Below are 22599 nucleotides of genomic sequence, written 5' to 3'. Positions count from 1 at the left end.
AGCAATTATAGGATTAATGTATCACTTCAAAGCTGACTCACTAGTAACTTGGACTTGCCATCAAAGCTTTGCTGTCATTTCTCCTTCCCTCCTTCTCCCACCTGCTCCCCCTATCATAAAGGGATTAATTGGTTAAAAAGTGTAAGCTCTGTAGGGTAGGAATTAGTGCCTGGCACCTAGTAGGCATTCACTAAACAAAGAATTGGTAAGTGGGTGGATGAATCATCCAGTTAAAATTAAAGTTAAAATTCCTGGAGACCTACCCCCTCTGGTAGCTGCAGGCTTACGACTGGCTGATGATAGAAAAATATATAGCTATGGCATGTAACTGAACAGAAACTCTTAGCAAAGATCTCTCGTAGCAAACAAGGCTCAAGCAGGCATTTGTAGACCCAAAAATTGAAAGATAGTCTAGAAAGCCCTTCACCTGATGCATTAGGGAACAACTATACAGTGAAATACCACTCAACAAATAAAAGGGAGAAAGATAATAGATATCTGTGTATTAATTCTGTATCCTGAAACTTAGTGAATTTTTTAGTTCTAATAGTTTTTTTGATAACATCTTTAAGATTTTCTATGTATTATAATGTCATCTGCAAACAGTGACAGTTTTACTTCTTCCTTCCAAATTGAATTCCTCTTATTTTTTTTGGCCGATTGCTGTGGCTAGAATTTTCAGTATTGAATAAAGATGGCAAAAGTGAGTATCTTTGTCTTGTTTCTGATTTAGTGGAAAGGCTTTCAGCTTTTCACTACTGAGTATGATGCTGGCTCTAGGGTGTCATATACAGGATATATTATGTTGAGATATGTTCCCTCTATACCCACTTGATTTAGAGTTTTTTTATCATAAAATGTTGCTGAATTTTGTTAAAAACTTTTCCTGTGTCTATTGAGATGATCATATATTATTCTTCAGTTTGTTAATATATCACATTGATTATTTAAAGATATTGAACCATCCTTGCATCCCTGGGAAAATCCCACTTAATCATGGTGTATGATTCTTTTAATGTAGTATTGAATTCTTTTTGCTGATATTCCATTGAAGACTTTTGCAAATATCAGTGATATTTGTCTGTAATTTTCTTTTTTTGTGTGTGGTATCTTTGTCTGATTTTATTATCAGGGCAGTGCTAGCCTTGTAGAATGTTTGGAAGCATTCCTTCCATTTCAAGACTTTTAGAATAGTTTGAGAGGGATGGGTGTCAATTATTCTCTAAATATTTTGTAGAATTTACCTGTGAAGTCACCTGATATTGGACATTTGTTTGTTGGGCTTTTTTTTTTTTAAATTGCTGATTCTAGTTTATGACTGATAGTTGATTGTTTCATATTTCCTATTTCTTCCTGTGAGAGTGTACATTTCCAGAAATTTCTCCATTTCTTCTAGGTTGTCACTCTATTGTCATAGAGTGTTCATAATAAATCTCTGCACTTCTGCAGTGTCCCTTGTAACTTCTTTTTCATATCAAATTTTATTGATTTGGGCCCTTTTTTGCCTCATGAGTCTGTCTAAATGTTTATCAATTTTTGTTTATATTTTCAAAGAACCAGCTCTTAATTTCTGTGACCTTTTATATTGTCTTTTTAGTATCTATTTTATTTATTTCTGTTTGATGTTTATTGTTTCTTTCCTTCTATAAAATTTGAGTTTTGCTCCTTCTTTTTCTGGTTACTTTAGACGTAAGGTTAGGTTGCTTGAGATTTTTGCTTGTTTCTTGAGGTAGGTTTGTATCACTATTAACTTCCCCCTTAGAACTGGTTTCTCTGCATTCCACAAGTTTTGGATCATTGTGTTTCATTTTAATTTGTCTCCAGGTGTTTATTGACTTCCTCATTTCTTCAGTGACCCAACCATTGTTTAATAGCATCTTGTTTAAGCACCATGTGTTTATGTTCTTTTGGAGTTTTTTCTTGTGGTTGATTCCTAATCTCATACTGTTGTGGTTGGAAAAGATGTTTATTATGATTTCAGTCTTCTTAAATTTATCAGCACTTGTTTTGTAGCCTAGCAAATAGCCTATCTTAGAGAATGTTCTATATGCACTTGAGAAGAATGTGTTATTCTGTTCCTTTCATTTTTGTTTTTGTTGAAGTATAGTTGATTTACAATATTGAGCTAGTTTCTGTTGTATAGCAAAGTGATTCAGTTACATTTTTTTTTCTATTCTCTCTCTCTATGTATATTTTATTTCATAGACTTTTCCCTTATGGTTTATTACAGGATATTGAATATAGTTCCTTGTGTTATACAGTGTGTTATACTTGTTGTTATCTATTTTATATATAGTAGTTTGCATATGCTAATCCAAAACTCCCCCACTCCTTTCCCCTTTGGTAACTATAAGTTTGTTTCCTATGTCTGTGGGTCTATTTCTATTTCATAAGTAAGCTATTTTGTATTACCTTTTATATTTCACATATAAGTGATATCATATGATATTTGTCTTTCTCTTTCTGACTTCATGTAGTGAGATAATGTCTAGATCATTTATGTTGTTGCAAATGGCATTATTTCATTCTTTTTTATGACTGAATAGTAGTCCATTGTGTTCATATACCACATCTTCTTTTTCCATTCATCTGTTGATGGATAGTTAAGTTGCTTCCATGTCTCGGCAATTGTAAATAGTGCTGCTATGAACACTGGGATGCACATATTTTTTCAAATTGGAGTTTTATCCATATATATGCCCGGGAATGGGATTTCTGGATCATATGCAACTCTCTTTTTAGTTTTTTGAGGACCCTCCATACTGTTTACCATAGTGGCTGCACAAATTTACATTCTCATCAACAGTATAGAAAGGTTCCTTTTTCTTCCTCCCCAACATTTGTTATTTGTAGATTTTTTTAATGATGGCCAGTTTGACTGATGTGAAGTGGTACCTTATTGTAGTTCTTATTTGCATTTCTCTAATAATTAGCAATGTTGAACATCTTTTCATGTGCCTATCAGCCTTTTTATTTTCTTGGTGAGCCTGGCAAAAATTTTGTCAATTTTGTTTACCCTTTCAAAGAAACAGCTCTTCATTTTATTGAAATTTTTTCTATTTTTAAAACCTCTATTTTATTTCCTTTCTGATCTTTATTATTTTCTTCCCTCTGTTGACTTTAGGCCTTGTTTTTTTCTTTCTAATTCTTTTTAGTGGTAGTTTACATTGTTTATTTGAGATTTTTCTTGTTTTTTGAGGAAAGCCTCCATTGCTATGAACTTATCTCTAAAAATTGCTTTTGCTGCATCCTATAGATTTTGTGTGGTTATGTTTTTATTGTCATTTGTCTCAAGGTATTTTTATTTCCTCTTTGATTTTATTGATCCATTAGGTTTTTAATACCATGTTGTTTAGTCTCTATACATCTTTTCTTTTTCTGTGACTGATTTATAGTTTCATGCCATCAGGAAAGATGCTTGAAATAATTTCTATCCTCTTAAATTTGTTGATGCTTGTTTTTTGTCGTGGTATGTGGTCAATCCTAGGAAATGTTCTATGTGCACTGGCAAAGAATATGCATTCTGGGTTTTTTGGATGTAATACACTGAAAATATCAAGTCTAACTGTTCTGTTGTATCATTAGGATCTTGTTGCCTGATTGATTTTCCCTCTGAAAGATCTGTCTATTGATGTGAGTGGGGTGTTATAGTCTCTTAATATTATTGTATTCTCATCAATTTCTCCCTATATGTTTGTTAGTATTTTTTGTGTGTATTTAGGTACTCCTATATTGGGTGCATATATATCAGTGAGTTTAATATCCTCTTCTTGTATTGATCCTCTTATCATTATATAGTGTCCTTCTTTACCTTTATTTATAGCTTTTCTTTTAAAGTCTGTTTTATCTAACATGGGTATTACTACTAATTTCTTGTCATTTCCATTTGCATGAAATATCTTTTTCCATCCCTTCACTTTCAATCTATGTGTGTCCTTTGCCCTAAAGTGGGTTTCTTGTAGGCAGCTTATTGTAGGCTCTTGTTTAAAAATTTTATCGGCCACTCTATTTTTTTGATTGTCATTTAGTTCATTGACATTTAAGGTAATTGATATGTATTGATAGATATGTATTTATTGCCACTTGAAACCTTGTTTTCTAGTTGCTTTTATATTTCTTCTTTGTACTTTTTCTTTTTTGTTTTTCCTTTTGTAGTTTGAGGTTTTTCTTTTATATTGTGCTATGGTCTCTCTTTTTTGGTTTTGTGAATCTGTTGGCCACCTGATGCAAAGAACTGACTCATTTGAAAAGACCTTGATCCTGGGAAAGATTGAAGGCAGGAGAAGCGGATGACAGAGGATGAGATGGTTGGATGGCATCACCGACCTGATGGACATGAGTTTGAGTAAGCTCAAACAGGAAGCCTGGTATGCTTTCTGTCCATGGGGTTGCAAAGAGTTGGACATGATTGAGTGACTGAACTGAACTGTGTGTTTTTTATTTTTTGTTACCCTGTTTTTCAAGTATGTTAAGGCATTACTATATCTATTTGCTTTAAACTGGTAATCATATAGGCTCAAACACATTCTTTAAAAAGAAAATCTATATTTTCTTACTCTCCCCCCAACATTTTATGATTTTTATGTCTTTTAGAACTTCATATTTATTCTTTTGCTGTTCATTGTAATTATCATTGCTTTTACAAATTTTTTTAAAAATCTGTGTACTAGCTAATTTAAATGATCTACTTTCCAATCATGATCTTCTCTTTCTTATAGATTCTTGCTTCTATGTTTAGAAAAGAACTTTCAATATTTCTTTTATTTTAAAAGAATAAACTAAAAGGCTTAGTCTTGCTGTATTCTTTTAGTTTTTGGTTATCTGAGAAATTCTTTATCACTACTTCTATTTTAAATGATAATCTTGCTGGGTAGAGTATCCTAAGTTACAAGCTTTTCCATTTCAGGACTTCAAATATATCTTGTTACTCCCTTCTGGCTTGCAGTGTTTTTAGAGAGCAATCAACTTATGGAGGTTTCCTTGTAATTAACTTTGTTTTTCTCTTGTTGCCTTTAGAATCCTCTCTTCATCCCTAACTTTTGCCATTTTAGTTATAATATGTCTTGGTATAGATCTCCTTGGGTTCATCTTGTTGGGGACCCTCTGTTCCTCCTATACCTGGTTATCTCTTTTCTTCTTTAGGTTTGGGAAATTTTCAGCCACAATTTAAAAAAATACATTTTTTACCCCTTTTTCTCTTTTTTCTCCTTTTGGGATCCCTATAGTTCATAGATTGGGATGCTTTATATTCCCATAGGTCTCACATATTGCTTTCATTTTGTGTGTGTGTCTTTGTCTGCTGTTTTGATCAACTGATTTCCATTATTCTACCTTCCAGTTCACTTCTTCACTATTCTGCATCACCCAGTTTGCTATTTACTGCCTTTAGCTCAGCATTTGTCTCAGCAGGTGATTTTTCCACAAAGCATGTGAACAGTACATGTACCGAGAACTTCCAGATGTTCAAGCTGAATTTAGAAAAGGCAGAGGAACCAGAGATCAAATTGTCAACAGCCATTGGATCATCAAAAAAGCAAGAGAGTTCCTGAAAAATATCTACTTCTGCTTTATTGACTACACCAAAACCTTTGGCTGTGTGGATCACAACAAACTGTGGAAAATTCTTCAAGAGATGGGAATACCAAACCACCTTACCTGCCTCCTGAGAAATCTGTATGCAGGTCAAGATGCAACAGTTAGAACTGGACATGGAACAACAGACTGATTCCAAATCAGGAAAGGAGTGCGTCAAGGCTGTATTTTGTCACCAGGCTTATTTAACTTCTATGCAGGGTACATCATAGGAAATGCTGGGCTGGATGAAGCACAAGCTGGAATCAAGATTGCCGGGAGAAATATCAATAACCTCAGATATGCAGATGACACCACCCTTATGGCAGAAAATGAAGAAGAACTAAAGAACGTCTTGATGAAAGTGAAAGAGGAGAGTGAAAAAGCTGGCTTAAAATTCAACATTCAAAAAGTGAAGATCATGGCATCTGGTTCCATCACTTCATGGCAAATAGATGGGGAAACAATGGAAACAGTGACAGACTTTATTTTCTTGGGCTCCAAAATCACTGCAGATGGTGACTGCAGCCATGAAATTAAAAGACACTTGCTGTTTGGAAGAAAAGCTATGACCAACTTAGCATATTAAAAATCAGAGACATTACTTTGCTGACCGAGGTCCATCTAGTCAAAGCTATGGTTTTTGCAGTAGTCATGTATGGATGTGAGAGTTGGACCATTAAGAGTCCCTTGGACTGCAAGGAGATCCACCCAGTCCATCCTAAAGGAAATCAGTCCTGAATATTCATTGGAAGGACTGATGCTGAAGCTGAAACTCCGATACTTTGGCCACCTGATGCAAAGAATTGACTCATTGGAAAAGACCATGATGCTGGGAAAGTTTGAAGACAGGAGGAGAAGGGGATAACAGAGGGTGAGATGGTTGGATGGCATCACTAATTCGATGGACATGAGTTTGAGCAAGCTCTGGGATTGGTGATGGACAGGGAAGGCTGGCATGCTGCAGTCCACAGGGTCACAAAGAGTCAAACATGACTGATTGAGCAACTAAACCGAACTGAATTGTCTCTTTATAATTTCTAGTTCCTTTTTACAGTAATCTTCATTTCTATGGATAGTCTTTCTTAATAACATTGGTATTTTCACTACTTCCTTTTTAACTTGGGGTATAGTAGAGTGGAGAGGTCTGTTTTGTTGTTCTTTCAGGGAAGCTCTCCTGACATTTTAATTGGGAGTGGTTCCTCTGCTTCTTTGTTTTACTTATACTTCTTTGGCTCTATGAATTTAGGAGAAACTGTTATCTACTGTGGTCCTGAAGGGTTTTTTTAATGTGAGAATGTCTCTGTGTGGCCTCCTTGAGTCTCATGTTTTTTGTGTGAGGGCTGTTTTTAGTATGGATGCCTGCCACATCTTTCCTCAGTGTATGTTGGCCATTATCCCCCTGACAGGGGAGTGTGATTACTGTTGTGGTGACCGGAACCTGCACTGGACACTGAATGGGACCTCCTCTTTGGTCTGTGGTTGTCACAGCCCTATCAGGGGCAGGATCTGCTCCCCAGTTGTTGGAGGAGACATCCCCCAGATCTGTTTCTGAACTGCAGTGTGTAGTAGGCAGGACTAGAGCACTCCCACTGGGAGATGAGCCACTGAGGATTCCTCTGTAGAAACTACATTCTGGTACGTTCCCTCCATGGTGTTGCCAGTCACCCATTGTGCAGGCTCATAGAATACAGTTTGGGGCACTGCCCCCAGCCCCACTTCAACCATGGAAATTCAGGTGGTTGGCCTGGGTGTCTCCTAGGCACTGAGCTCACAAAGCCAGCAGCGTGGACCCACTGGTGCAGAACCGCTGAGGTCAGGCACCAGGACTGCTGTAGTCATACATCTGGACTCACCACGGGAGCAATTGAGTTAGTCCAGACCTCAGCCCTACCTCTGTATGTTCCCACAGAGCCTTCAGCCACTATTGCCAGACCCGACCTACCCACCGGAGCTCCAGTAATCTGCTTGAATATCCCCCTAAGTTTACAAAGCTGCCAATGGCACATAAATCTGCAGATCACACAGCTGCTGGGACACAGCTCAGATTTTAGCCCCGCTTTTGAAGTCACGTGGCCCTTGAGGATCAGCTTGGATTTTAGCCCCAGCTACATGTGTGGACAACCTGCCAATGCTTGCATGCTCTCAGAGCTTGTAAAGATGGAGCTGTACCCACCATAGGAATGAGGCTGCTATGACTGGCCCTGCCTCTCCCTTCAAGTATGCGCATTAACAATGAGGCTTCAATGGCAGACACAAGCTTCTTCCTGTGCCCATCCCCAGTTGCTGCTTGGACCACATTCCAGCCTTTTCAGGCTATCTCTGCATAGCCAACCCCAGTTCTCTCCCCAGGTCTGTCCTTTGAGACCCAAGTTTTAGCACCCAGCCCCTACACACAGTAGCAGATTTATTTCTTGGGCTGGGGTGCAAGGAGGTGACCAGGATCCCCTTTACTGGTCTCTCTCTCTCTTCGCCTGCCAGAAGCTGACTGCTGTGCTCTTCTCTGAGCCTCTGAAGTTCCATTTCTGTCCCAGCTGATCTCCCAGGTGTTGAAGGAGGTTTCCAGGACCAAGAAACCTTTCCTCTTTCACAGCTCCCTCCCAGGGCTGCTGGTCTTATCCCATTTTTCTTTTTTCCTTTATTTCATCCTTCTTGGTTACATGGTGATCTTTCTTGTGATTTTGGTTTCATGAGATCTTCTGCCAGCTTTCAGCAGTTATTCTGTGAGATTGTTCCCACATGTAGATGTATTTTTGGTGTATTTGTGGGAGGAGGTGAGCTCCAAATCTTTCTATTCCACCATCTTGATCCAGCCCCCCTCAACTCTTTCCTATTATGTTTCTTTTGGATGGAAGTAACTAAACAACAGCAATATATAAAATCCATCTCGTCTAATGTGCCATTTAAAGCCAGTTTCCTTAATGATTTTCTGTCTGGATAATCTGTCCATTGATGTAAGTGGGATGTTAAAAGTTCATTATTATTACTGTGCTGCTGCCAGTTTTTCCCTTTGGATTTACTAATATTTGTTCTATGAATTTTAGGTGCTCTTTTGTTGGGTCATATATATTTATAATGATTATACCTTCTTATTGGATTAGTCCCTTTGTCTTATGTATTGTCCTTTGTCACTTGTTACAGTCTTTGTTTAAAAGCCTATTTTGACTGACATAAATATTGCTACCAGCTTTATTTTAGTTTCCATTTGCGTAGAATACCTTTTCTGTCCCTTCACTTTGTCTGTCTGTCTGTAGATTGGAAGTAAATCTCTTGTAGACAACAAATAAACGGTTCTTCTTTCCCACCCTTTCAACTACTCTATGTTTTTTGACTGGAGCATTTAGTCTATTTATATTTAAAGTAATCATTGATGGATATGTACTTATTGCCATTGTGTTCATTTTTCCTTTTTATTTTTGTTGTTTTTTGTTCCTTTCTTTTTTTGCTCTTTTCGCTTGTGACTTGATGACTATCTTTAGTGTTATGTTTGGATTCCTTTCTCTTGTGTGTGTGTATCTATTATATATTTTTGATTAGCAATTGCCATAAGGTTATATAGAACAACATATTTTTTTAAGTTGATGATCTCTTAGGTTCAAATACATTCTAACAACACTGCATTGTCACTCCTTCCCCACAACATTGAATAGTTTGGTATCATATTTAACATTTTTTTATTTTGTATATCCCTTTGTTATGTATTGGTATATAAATGATCTTACTACTTTTGTTTTTTAATCTTCCTACTAGCTTTATGAGGGGTTGGTCTACCACCTTTAATCTATGTTTGCCTTTACCAATGAGATTTTTTTCCCTTTGTAATTTTCAAATTTCTGTTGTGGTCTTTTCTACTTAGAGAAGTCCTTTAACTTTTCCTGCAAAGCCAGCTTAGTGGCAATGAACTTTTAGGTTTTGCTTATCTGTAAAACTCTTTGTCTATCCTTCAAATTTGAATATTAACCCTTCCAGGTAGAATATGCTTGGTTATAGGTTTTTTTCTTTCGTCACTTTAAATATACTGTGCCACTTCCTTCTGGCCTGCAAAGTTTCTGCTGAAAAGTCAGCTTATTGTCATAGGAGAGTTCCCTTATACATAAGTAGTTGCTTTCCTTTTGCTGCTTTTAATATTCTATCTACGTCTTTAATTTTTGCCATTTTAATTATAGTATGTGTTGGTGTAGACCAATTTGGATTCATCTTGTTGAGGACTCTCTGCTTGTTAGACCTGAATTTTGTTTTTCCTTTCCCAGTTTAGGGAAGTTTTCAGTTATTATTTCTTCAGATAAGTTCTCTGTCCCCTTCTGTCTCTTTCCTCCTTCTGGGACTTCTACAATACAAATTTTAGTATGCTTTATGTTGTCCCAGAGATTTCTTAAACTTTCCTCCTTTTTAAAAAATGCTTGTTTTTCTTTTTGGCTGTGCTATGCATGGGCTTTTCTCTAGTTGCAGCAAGTGGGGGCTGCTCTCTAGTTGTGGTTTACAAGCTTCTCATTGATGTGTCTTCTCTTGTCACAGAGCACAGGCTCTAGGGGCTTTCAGTAGTTTAGGCTCCTGGGCTCTAGAACATCACTTCAGTAGTTGTGACTTGGGCTTAGTTGGCCCCTTGGTATGTGGGATTTTCCCAGATCAGGGGTCAAACCCGTGTTTCCTGCTTTGGCAGGCAGATTCTTTACCACTGAGCCACCAAAGAAGTCCACATTTTTTAAGAATTCTTTTTTGATTTCCACTACTGTCTTCCACTGATCTGTTTCTCTGTAGCATCTAATCTACTGTTGATTCCTTCTAGTATGTTATTTATTTCAGTTATTGTATTCTTCAGCTCTGTTTGTTTCTACTTTGTATCTTCTAACTCTGCTGAAATCTCATTGTGTTCATCTGAACATCTTTATGATCATTAGATTGAACTCTAATCAGGTAGATTGCATATCTCCTCTTAACTTAGTTCTTTTACTGAGGTTTTGTCTTGTTTTTTTCTCATTTGCAACCTATTCCTCTGTCCCCTCATTTTGCCTAATTCTCTGTGTTTATTTGTGTGTATTAGACTGGTCACTTTTCAGTCTTGGAGAAGTGACCTTATATAGGAGACATCCTATGGGGCCCAGCAAGACATTTCCCTCTGGTCACTAGAGTTAAATGCTCTAGGGGTGCCTTATATGTGGGCTGCAGGAGCTATTCTGTTATAGAGAGGCCAAATGCTGTGGGCACATGGTAGGCAAGCCTGGCACTTAGCCTGGTTGGCTGCCAGGCCTTGTCTCATGCAGAGGCTGCTGGCCCATTGGTGAGTGAGACTGATTCCTGGGGCAGCTGACTACAGGGTCCAAGGAGTTCCAAGGGTGGTTCTGGCCAGTTGATGGGCAGGGCTGGGTCCTGGGGCTGTGTCTGTCCACTGGTAGGCAGGTAAAGCTGTGATGTTAATAAGCTAGAGAGAGGACACCAATATGGCATTTGCCAGCACCAGTGTGCTCCTGGTAGAAGGAGTTCCCCCAAATGTCTTCTGCCAGCGTCTGTGTCCCCAGAGCATTTCCCCTTTGTTTTCTGCCTCTCTGGGAGGTACTGTAAGATCAACAAGTGTGTCTGACCCAGCTCCCTTTCAATGTATTGCCTCTATACTGGGACTTGGAGCATGTGAGATTTTGTGTGAGACCTTTAAAAGTGGAATTTCTGTTTCGTTAAGCCCTACAGCTCTCCTAAACATAAGTTCTGCTGGTCTTCAAAGCCAGACATTCTGGAAATTCATCTTCCCAGTGCCAGACCCCTAGGCTGGGGAACCCAGTGTAGGGCTCAGACTCCTTGCTCCTTGGGAAGAATCTTGAACATTGTGTTTATCCTCCTGTTTGTGGGTTGTCTCTCCAAGGGTGTGAATCTTAAGTATGCTGCATCCCTGTCCCTCCTACCTATATCATTTTGGTTTCTTCTTTATATCTTTAATTATAGAAAATCATTTCTGCTGGTTTTCAAGTTATTCTAATCAATAGTTGCTTTGCAAATAGTAATTTTGATGTGTCCATGGGAGGAAGTAAGGTCAGGTTTTTCCTACTCCCCTCTATTGGCTTCACCTAATAGCAGACTTTGTATTAGCAATGGGAAATGAGTTTTGTGTCCCATCTCTGGTCCCTAAGGACATGCCAACACTTCAACATTTTCATTTTAAAATCACCAAAGCATATTCATCATGTCAAAAAAAAGGGGGGAGAAAAGTTGACTTCAAATGCCATACTTTAATATCCCAGTATGGATTATTTTGGAGTATGGATTATGGATTATTTTGTTATCAAATTCAATGACAAGACATTATTTATTATACAATGACACTACTGATGGGCTAAAATAACAGATTGTGTTAATTTACCAGACTAAGGATGTATCCTAGTATTCCCAACTCACAGGAAAGCAACCATCAGGAAAAATAGAAAATTTTAAATGAATTATCTCATTATGGCAAAATTTCTTCATAAAATTGAATAATGAAAATGAGTCTGCAATAAAAGCAAGTTTTCAAATGGCTCATGTGTTAGCCAGGCAAGGAAAGCCATTTAGGGATGAGTTAATTAAGTTGTGTTAGATTGTAGCAGCCAGAGAAATGCGCTCAGAAGAAAGAAGCTTATTTAAGACTGTTTTAGCCAGAACAGTTGTTCAGAGAGTTGAGAACATTGGGAGCAATGTCATAATCAATTAATAAGCAAGGCAAATAACTTTGAGTGTTTTCTCTTGAATCTTGATGAGTTGATAGATGTTACCAATACTACTCAGTTGTGGTTTATTCAAGGAGTCAGTTACAAGTTTGAAATAACTGAATAATTAGGGTTTATGATAGCTTCTATGGCACAACCTGCAAGAAATAATATTTTCAAAATGAAATTATACACTTCAAATGGGTGATTTATATGATAGATGAGTTGAATCTCAATAAAGCTGTTTTGTAAAAAAATTTTCAAGGTAATTGTGAAAAACCTATTTTTAGTATGAACCACATAAGGATCTCCTCAGGTAAGTTATTGCTCTTTACAGCATCGGACTTCACTTCCATCACCAGTCACATCCACAACTGGGTGTTGTTTTGCTTTGGCTCCATCTCTTCAGTCTTTCTGGAGTTATTTCTCCATTGATCTCTAGTAGCGTATTGGGCACCTACAAACCTGGGGAGTTCATCTTTCAGTGGCCTATCTTTTTGCCTTTTCATACTGTTCATGGGGTTCTCAAAACAAGAATACTGAAGTGGTTTGCCATTCCCTTCTCCAGTGGACCATCTTTTGTCAGAAATCTCCACCATGACCTGTCCATCTTGGGTGACCCTACACAGCATGGCTCATAGTTTCATTGAATTAGACAAGGCTGTGGTCCACATGATCAGATTGGTTAGTTTTCCGTGATTGTGGTTTTCATTTTGTCTGCCCTCTGATGGAGAGGGATAAGAGGCTTATGGAAACTTCTCTTGACTGACTGAGGGGGGAACTGGGTCTTGTTCTGATGGGCAGGGCCATGCTCAGTAAATCTTTAAACCAATTTTATGTTGATGGGTGGAGCAATAATTGATGCTGTAAAGAGCAATATTGCATAGGAACCTGGAATGTTAGATCCATGAATCAAGGCAAATTGGAAGTGGTCAAACAGGAGATGGCAAGAGTGAATGTTGACATTCTAAGAATCAGCAAACTAAAATGGACTGGAATGGGTGAATTTAACTCAGATGACCATTACATCTACTACTGTGGGCAAGAATCCCTTAGAAGCAATGGAGTAGCCATCATAGTCAAAAAAAGAGTCAGAAGTGCAATACTTGGATGCAATCTCAAAAATGACAGAATGATCTCTGTTCGTTTCCAAGGCAAACCATTTAATATCACATTAATCCAAGTCTATGCCCCAACCACTAATGCTGAAGAAGCTGAAGTTGAACAGTTCTATGAAGACCTACAAGACCTTCTAGAACTAACACCCAATGACTAACATCCAGTCATTATAGGGGACTTGAATGCAAAACTAGGAAGTCAAGAAATACCTGGAGTAACAGGCAAATTTGGCCTTGGAGTACAGAATGAAGCAGGGCAAAGGCTAATAGAGTTTTGCCAAGAGAATGTACAGGTCATAGCAAACACCCTCTTCCGACAACACAAGAGAAGACTCTACACATGGTCATCACCAGAGGGTCAATACCAAAATCAGATTGATTATATTTTTTACAGTCAAAGATGGAGAAGCTCTATACAGTCAGCAAAAACACGACCGGGAGCTGACTGTGGCTCAAATCATGAACTCCTTATTACCAAATTCAGACTTAAATTGAAAAAAGTAGGGAAAACCACTAGACAATTCAGGTATGACCTGAATCAAATCCCTTTCAATTATACAGTGAAAGTGAGAAATAGATTCAAGGGATTAGATCTGATAGACAGAGTGCCTAAAGAACTATGGATGGAGGTTCATGACATTGTACAGGAGACAAGGATCAAGACCATCCCAAGAAGAAGAAATGCAAAAAGGAAAAATGGTTGTTTGAGGAGGCCTTATAAATAGCTGTGAAGAGAAGAGAAGTGAAAGGCAAAGGAGAAAAGGAAAAATATAGCCATTTGAATGCAGAGTTCCAAAGAACAGCTAGGAGAGATAAGAAAGCCTTCCTCAGTGATCAGTGCAAAGAAATAGAGGAAAACAATAGAATGGGAAAGACTAGAGATCTCTTCAAGAAAATTAGGGAACATTTGATGCAAAGATGGGCACAATAAAGGACAGAAATGGTATGGATCTAACAGAAGCAGAAGATATTAATAAGAAATGGCAAGAATACATAGAAGCACTATACAAAAAAGATCTTCACGACCCAGATAATCATGATGATATGATCACTCACCTATAGCTATACATCCTGGAATGCAAAGTCAAATAGGGCTTAGGAAGCATCACTACGAACAAAGCTACTGGAGGTGATGGAACTCCAGTTGAGCTATTTCAGATCCGAAAAGATGATGCTGTGAAAGTGCTGCACTCAATACGCCAACAAATTTGGAAAACTCAGCAGTGGCCACAGGACTGGAAAAGGTCAGTTTTCATTCCAATCCCAAAGAAAAGCAATGCCAAAGAATGCTCAGACTGCCACACAATTGCACTCATCTCACATGCTAGTGAAGTAATGCTCAAAATTCTCCAAGCCAGGCTTCAACAGTACATGAACTGTGAGCTTCCAGATGTTCAAGCTGGATTTAGAAAAGGCAGAGGAACCAGAGATCAAATTGCAAACATCTATTGGCTCATCAAAAAAGCAAGAGATTTCCAGAAAAATATCTACTTCTGCTTTATTGACTGCACCAAAACTTTTGACTGTGTGGATCACAAGAAACTGTGGAAAATTCTTAAAGAGATAGGAATACCAGACGACATGACCTGCTTTTTGAGAAATCTGTATGCAGGTCAGGAAGCAATAGTTAGAATTGGGCATGGAACAACAGACTGGCTCCAAATAGGGAAAGTACATCAAGACTGTATATTGTCATCCTGCTTATTTAACTTCTATGCAGAGTACATCATGGGAAATGCCAGGCTCTATGAAGCATAGGCTGGAATCAAGATTGCTGGGATAATTATCAATAACCTCAGCTATGCAGATGACACCACCCTTATGACAGAAAGCAAAGAAGAACTAAAGAGCCTCTTGATGAAAGTGAAAGAGGAGAGTGAAACAGTTGGCTTAAAACTCAACATTCAGAAAACGAAGATCATGGCATCCAGTCCCATCACTTCATGGCCAATAGATGGGGAAACATGGAAACAGTGACAGACTTTGTTTTCTTGGACTCCAAAATCACTGCAGATGGTGACTGCAGCCATGAAATTAAAAGACACTTGCTCCTTGGAAGAAAAGTTATGACCAACCTAGACAGCATATTAAAAAGCAGAGATATCACTTTGCCAACAAAGCAAAGCCGTCTAGTCAAAGCTATGGTTTTTCCAGTAGTCATGTATGGATGTGAGAGTTGGACCATAAAGAAAGCTAAGCACTGAAGAATTGATGCTTTTGAATTGTAGTGTAGGAGAAGACTCTTGAGAGTCCCTTGGACTGCAGGGAGATCCAATCAGTCCATCCTAAAGGAAATCAGTCCTGAATATTCATTGGAAGGACTGATGCTGAAGCTGAAACTCCAATACTTTGGCCACCAGATGCAAAGAACTGACTCGTTGGAAAAGACCCTGATGATGGGAACAATTGAAGGCAGGAGGAGAAGGGGATGACAGAGGATGATATGGTTGGATGGCATCACTGACTCGATGGATATGAGTTTGAGTAAACTCTGGGAGTTGATGACAGACAGGGAAGACTGGTGTGGTGCAGTCCATGGGGTCACAAAGAGTTGAACACAACTGAGCAACTGAACTGAATGGAACTGAACAGGTATGTTTTAACTGAATGTGGTAGAAATATGTGTGGAGCAGAAAAAACTATAGTTGGGTTAATTTGCAAAGCTTATGAAAATGTTGCACATTTAAAGCCTATGTCAAAGATAAGGTGTCTATAGGTGCGTGAATTTATCTCTGGGCTTTCTATTTTGTTCCATTGATCTATATTTCTGTCTTTGTGCCAGTACCATACTGTCTTGATGACTGCAGCTTTGTAGTATAGTCTGAAGTCAGGCAGGTTGATTCCTCCTATGCCATTCTTCTTTCTCAGGATTGCTTTGGCTATTTGAGGTTTTCCCATACAAATTGTGAAGTTATTTGCTTGATAGGTATTGAATTGAATCTATAGATTGCTTTGGGTAGTATACTCATTTTCACTATTCTTCCAATCCAGGAACATAGTATATTTCTCCATCTATTTGTGTCATCTGTGATTTCTTTCATCAGTGTTTTATAGTTTTCTATATATAGGTGTTTTGTTTCTTTAGGTAGATTTATTCCTAAGTATTTTATTCTTTTCATTGCAATGATGAATGTGATTGTTTCCTTAATTTCTCTTTCTGTTTTCTCATTGTTAGTGTATAGGAATGCAAGGGATTTCTGTGTGTTAATTTTTTATCCTTCAACTTTACTATATCATTGATTAGCTCTAGTAATTTTCTGGTGGAGTCTTTGGGGTTTTCTATGTAGAGGATCATGTCATCTGCAAACATTGAGAGTTTTACTTCTTCTTTTCCAATATGGATTCCTTTTATTTCTTTTTCTTCTCTGATTGCTGTGGCTAAAATTTCCAAAACTATGTTGAATAGTAGTGGTCAACCACTTGTAAAAGAATGAAACTAAAAAAAAAAAAAAAAAAAAGAATGAAACTAGAACACTTTCTAACACCATACACAAAAATAAACTCAAAATGGATTAAAGATCTAAATGTAAGACCAGAAACTATAAAACTCCTAGAGGAAAACATAGGCAAAACACTCTCTGACATAAATCACAGAAGGATCCTCTATGACCCGCCTCCCAGAGTAATGGAAATAAAAGCAGAAATAAACAAATGGGACCTAATTAAACTTAAAAGTTTTTGCACAACAAAGGAAGCTATAAGCAAGATGAAAAGACAGCCTTCAGAATGGGAGAAAATAATAGCAAATGAAGCAACTGACAAAGAATTAATCTCAAAAATATCCAAGCAGTTCCTGTAGCTCAATTCCAGAAAAATAAATGACCCAATCAAAAAATGGCCCAAAGAACTAAGCAGAAATTTCTCCAAAGAAGACTTACAGATGTCTAACAAACACATGAAAAGATGCTAAACATCACTTATTATCAGAGAAATGCAAATCAAAACCACAATGAGGTACCATCTCATGCCAGTCAAAATGGCTACTATCCAAAAGTCTACAAACAATAAATGCTGGAGAGAGTGTGGAGAAAAGGGAACCCTCTTACAATGTTGGTGGAAATGCAAAGTAGTACAGCCACCATGGAGAACAGTGTGGAGATTCCTTAAAAAACTGGAAACAGAACTGCCATACGACCCAACAATCCCACTGCTGGGCATACATGCTGAGGAAATCAGAATTGAAAGAGACACGTGTACCCCAGTGTTCATCAAACTACTGTTTACAATAGCCAGGACATGGAAGCAACCTAGATGTCCATTGGCAGACAAATGGATAAAAAAGCTGTGGTACATATACACTGTGGAATATTACTCAGCCATTAAAAAGAATGCATTTGAATCAGTTCTAATGAGGTGGATGAAACTGGAGCCTATTATACAGAGTGAAGTAAGTCAGAAAGAAAAACACCAATACAGTATATTAATGCATATATAAGAAAGATGGTGATGATGACCCTATATGCAAGACAGCAAAAGAGACACAGATGTAAATAACAGACTTTTGGACTCTGTGGGAGAAGGCGACAGTGGGATGATTTGAGAGAATAGCATTGAAACATGTATATTACCATATGTGAAATAGATTGCCAGTCCAGGTTTGACGCATGAGACAGGGTATTGGTACACTGGGACGACCCTGAGAGATGGGATGGGGAGGGAGGTGGGGGGGGATGGTTCAGGATGCGGGACACATGTACACCTATGGCTGATTCATGTGAATATATGGCAAAAATCACTACAATATTGTAAAGTAATTAGCATCCAATTAAAATAAATTAATTTAAAAAATAAAGGTTATGGTTATTCATTATACTATTTATGAGTAAATATTTTGTGGAAAATATTTGAGTATATCATGTGTTATGAAGCCAGTACTGTAACAATGAACTTCATTCACTGTAAATGGACTTAACCATCATTGGTTCTGTGAATTTTTGTCTAACACAGAAGCTAATATCCTGACTTACCCTGCTTTATAGCAGTGTCATGGCTAGCAGTAGTAAAAAGTTTTATTGCAGATTTTTAAGCGCAAGGCTAAGATTAAAATCTTTCTGAGTGAGAAGAACCACTCTGAACAACTATCAAACAAGAATGACTTTTGAAGGTAACTTTTGCTAAAGACTTGGTAATGCTTCTTAATGAATTCAACTTACAATAACAAGGTAAAACAGCAAATTTTATACTACGGTTAAGTCATCTTAACAGCAATTTAATAGTGTTGTGTAGTTTACAATTGTTGTCAAACTAGTTTCTATATGACCCATGTAGCCAAAATATAAAATGAGAAGCAAGATCTTCCTATCTAGCCCATTACTGAAAAAGTTTGCTGACCCAGATTCAAGTCACAGTCCTAACTGTGCTTCAGGTTCCTAGCTATAATATATATATTATAATGGTAAATCTTCTTCACGATTTTGAGTAAATTAATGTAAAGTAAATTGTGTAGAATAGTGGCACATGGTAAATGCTTTTAAAGTTTAAGTTGTTCTTAATAACTATATTTCTATAGCTCTTCTGAACTATACAGGGTTGTGGCCATTACAAAAGATTATCTGTAGTCAGAGGGAGGTCTTTGGTGAATAGAAATTTCCTTTAAAAGACAGTCCTCTTTAAAATTACTGGAGGAAATTCCACCTTGTCCATCCCAGCTTGCTTTTTTATTTTTTGGTAGCAGCTCTATTGAGATATAATTCACATACCAGATAATTCACTGATTTAAATTCAATGCATCATCACAACCAATTTTAGAACATTTCTTCATCCCCGAAAGAAACCCATACTTCTTAACCATCATCCCCTAATCCTATTTGCCTATTTTGGACATTTAATATAAATGGAACTATACTGGGCTTCTCTGTTGGCTCAGATGGTAAAGAATCTGCCTGCAATGCAGGAGACCTGGGTTCGATCTCGGGGTTGGGAAGATTCCCTCGAGAAAGGAATGGCTACCCACTCCAGTATTCTTGCCTGGAAAATCCCATGGACAGAGGAGTTTGGCAGGCAACAGTCCATGGGTTTGCAAAGAGTCAGACATGACTGAATGATAACACTTTCGCTTTCATATGAGATGAGGTCTTTTGTGACTGATTTGTTTCATTTCGCATATTATTTTCAAGTCTTAAACATATTGTACTTTATTCCTTTTTATGGAGGAATAATGTTCCATTTATGAATATACCACATTCTGTTAAACCATTCATCAGATGATGGAATTAGGTTGTTTCTATCTTTCGGCTATTGTGAATAATGAATGAACTGTCATGTACAAATTTTTATGTGGACATTTTTTTCACTTCTCTTAGGAATGTATCTGGAAGTAAAATTGCTGCATGAAATGGAAACTCTGCGTGAAATGGGACCAGACTTTTGTCCAAAGTAACTGTACCATTTTACATCCCTGCCAACAGTATATGAGGATTCCAGTTCCCCCACATCCTCACCAACACTTGCAATTATCTGTCTTCTTTATTATAACCATCTTAGTGATGATAAAGTGATATCTGGCTCACTTTTAATTCTCCGGGATGACATATTGGGGAAAACTACTCTTCTCACCACTCCACGCTGGGTTCATGAGGAGACAACACCCTGAGGGCCCAGCCCTGCAAGAGCATCAGGATATTTCCACTAAAACTTAAGTTTTTCTCAGAGGAGAAAAGATTCCCAGAGATTGTGCTCAACTGGTAATTAGTTTTCAATTCACAGACTCACACATTCATACCACCCTCAGAGTGGGCATCATTGAAAAATGAGTAAATATTTTTCAAGGGATGGCAAAAGAGTTACATGTATGTAACATATGTTACACACATGTGTGCATATGTTAAATATATGTATGTGTATACATATACATAGAAAATGACATATCATACATGTAACATATGTTAAATACATGTGTGCCATGTGTGTTACATAATGTATGTACGTATACTCAGTCACTTCAGTCATGTCTAACTCTTTATGACTCTATGGACTGTAGCCCACCAGGTTCCTCTGTCCATGGGATTCTCCAGGTGAGAATACTGGAGTGGGTTGCCATGCCCTCCTCCCCCAGGGGATCTTCCTGACCCAGGAATCAAACCCAAGTCTCTTATATCTCCTACACTGGCAGGTGGGTTCTTTACCACTAGTGCCACCTGAGAAGCCCAAGTTACAGGGCAGATGATCACAAAGCATCTTGACTCAGCAGGAGCCAGGACAAGCTCACTTCCAGAGAGAAGTTCTATGGACATTGCTGCCCAGCCCCACCTCCTACCACCTGCTCCCCATCTCTGCAATTTCCAGAGACACCAAGGAGCCTTCTGGGGAGAAGGATCAGGGCTACTGGGAGATAGATACCATAAAGGAAAGAGGAGTCTCCCTGAAGAGGCAGACCCTGGATCACAGCAGGACATCAGAGGGGAAGGTGGCTTCTGGTCCTGCCCTGTATGGTGACTGCTGCCCAGGGTGGAGAGATTTGCCCCCAGAGGAAGTCTGCCAATTGGTGGCTGCTTATTGCACGCTTGCATGCACTGGCCTCTGCTGGGTGTTGTGCTTACTGGGTGCACTTCGCAGAAAGTGTTTCAGGGTGAGGTTTCCTCTTTACGTGCTCCTACCACCCCCTAAGTGTGTCCTTTGTAGCACTTTCACAGTTACCTCAGAAATGTAAATTTCAGTCATTGCTCTGTCCTCTAGAGTCGGAAATAATATCTGACATTTGTAGATTCTCTAAAGTATTTGGTGAATGAGGAAAAAAGCTGAAGTTGACACTGGCTCAATGAACCCAAGCATAGTACCTCACTGTATATATTGTTTTGTCATTTACTTATGCTTAGTAAATATAGAATTGTTGAAAATGTCCTTTGTCCTAGTGACTATGTAGTATTCTTCTCACAAACTCCCCAAATTTGTCTTGACCAGGCTCTAGGTTTTGGACATTTACATAGTTGAAAATTTGTAAGCACAGGCTGTAGGTGAGCAGTCTTCAGTAGTTGCAGCACATGGGCTCAGTAGTTGCTACTCGTGGGCTCTAGAACATTCAGGCTTCAGTAGTTGTGGTGCGTGGGATTGGTTGTTCTTCGTCACATGGGATCTTCCTGGACCAAGGATTGAACCCATGTCTCCCTCATTGGCAGATGGATTCTTAACCAGGGACATCCCACTATTATTTCTGAGCACAAGTCTCACTGTTTCTTAGGATAAATTCTTAGAATAGAATGGAACATTGCTGGGTGGAACGATAGGTCTGTTGTTAAAGGTCTGCAATGCATATTGCCAAATTTCCCTTCCCCCAAAGACTGTGTGTGAAACCTATTTCTTACACACATTGCCCTTGGCAAGCATCGTCATTTTCTTCATCTTTTCAGTAAAATAGGCCCACAGAGTATCTCATTGATTCCTGAAGCTATGCAGCCTCTCAGGAGATTGCTTATGAATGCCTTCCCAAATTTTATTTAAAATTTGTCATAAAGAAAACTGTTACCGAGAAAGCAAGATCAAAGATTCCTTCTTGAAAGAGACATTTTATAGGTGACGAAGAAAAACAGCAACCAAAATGAATGTCTGGTGAAAGATCACTGGGAAAGTTGAAGATCAAGTTTGAGCCTTGAATGTCAGGTTAAATGTCATTACATTCTCCCTAAACTGACAGTCAGCGAGGGGAGCAACTCCCCTGGAACAGGCGCTTATCTGAAAATAACTCAGTTATCAGAAAGTAGCTCAGAGTTCAGCTCCAATGCAGGCTTGGTTCAGTCTTCTCTTTTACTACTTTCATGTGACATTTGTCATGTTATTGATATTTCATATTTCCTTTTCAGTTTATTTAACTGTTTGCTTCCCCCACTACCCTATTTTTAAAGACCATCTTCTTCAACACGCATGCAGTGATGTGTCCTGGCATTGCGTGGATTCTTGACAAACCATATATCATCTCTACTTTTGTCTTCCGTAATCTGTCTTCTTGAAATTGACTTATTTTTTTCAAGACCTAAATAAATTTAGTTTTAAAATAAACTTTACCTCACCTCAAGTAAAAAAAACTAGTTTCGTTTTCCATGAATAGAAAGTCACCATAAAGTAAATACAATTAAAATAAAGTGTGATTGGATTCTGGGTGGGTATCTATGATTGTCAAAGGCTCTTTGAGCAATTCTCTTCCTTGTCATGGGAAACAATGCAAGAAAGAGATATGCTGGCAATAGATGAGATTTCACAATCAGAATGACTGAAACAAATTTGAAAGTGCAGTTACCTACCCCCTC

This window comes from Odocoileus virginianus, chromosome 4 (genome assembly GCF_023699985.2).
Source record: "Odocoileus virginianus isolate 20LAN1187 ecotype Illinois chromosome 4, Ovbor_1.2, whole genome shotgun sequence".
Classification (NCBI taxonomy): Eukaryota; Metazoa; Chordata; class Mammalia; order Artiodactyla; family Cervidae; genus Odocoileus; species Odocoileus virginianus.
Note: the sequence above shows the minus strand (reverse complement) of the source record.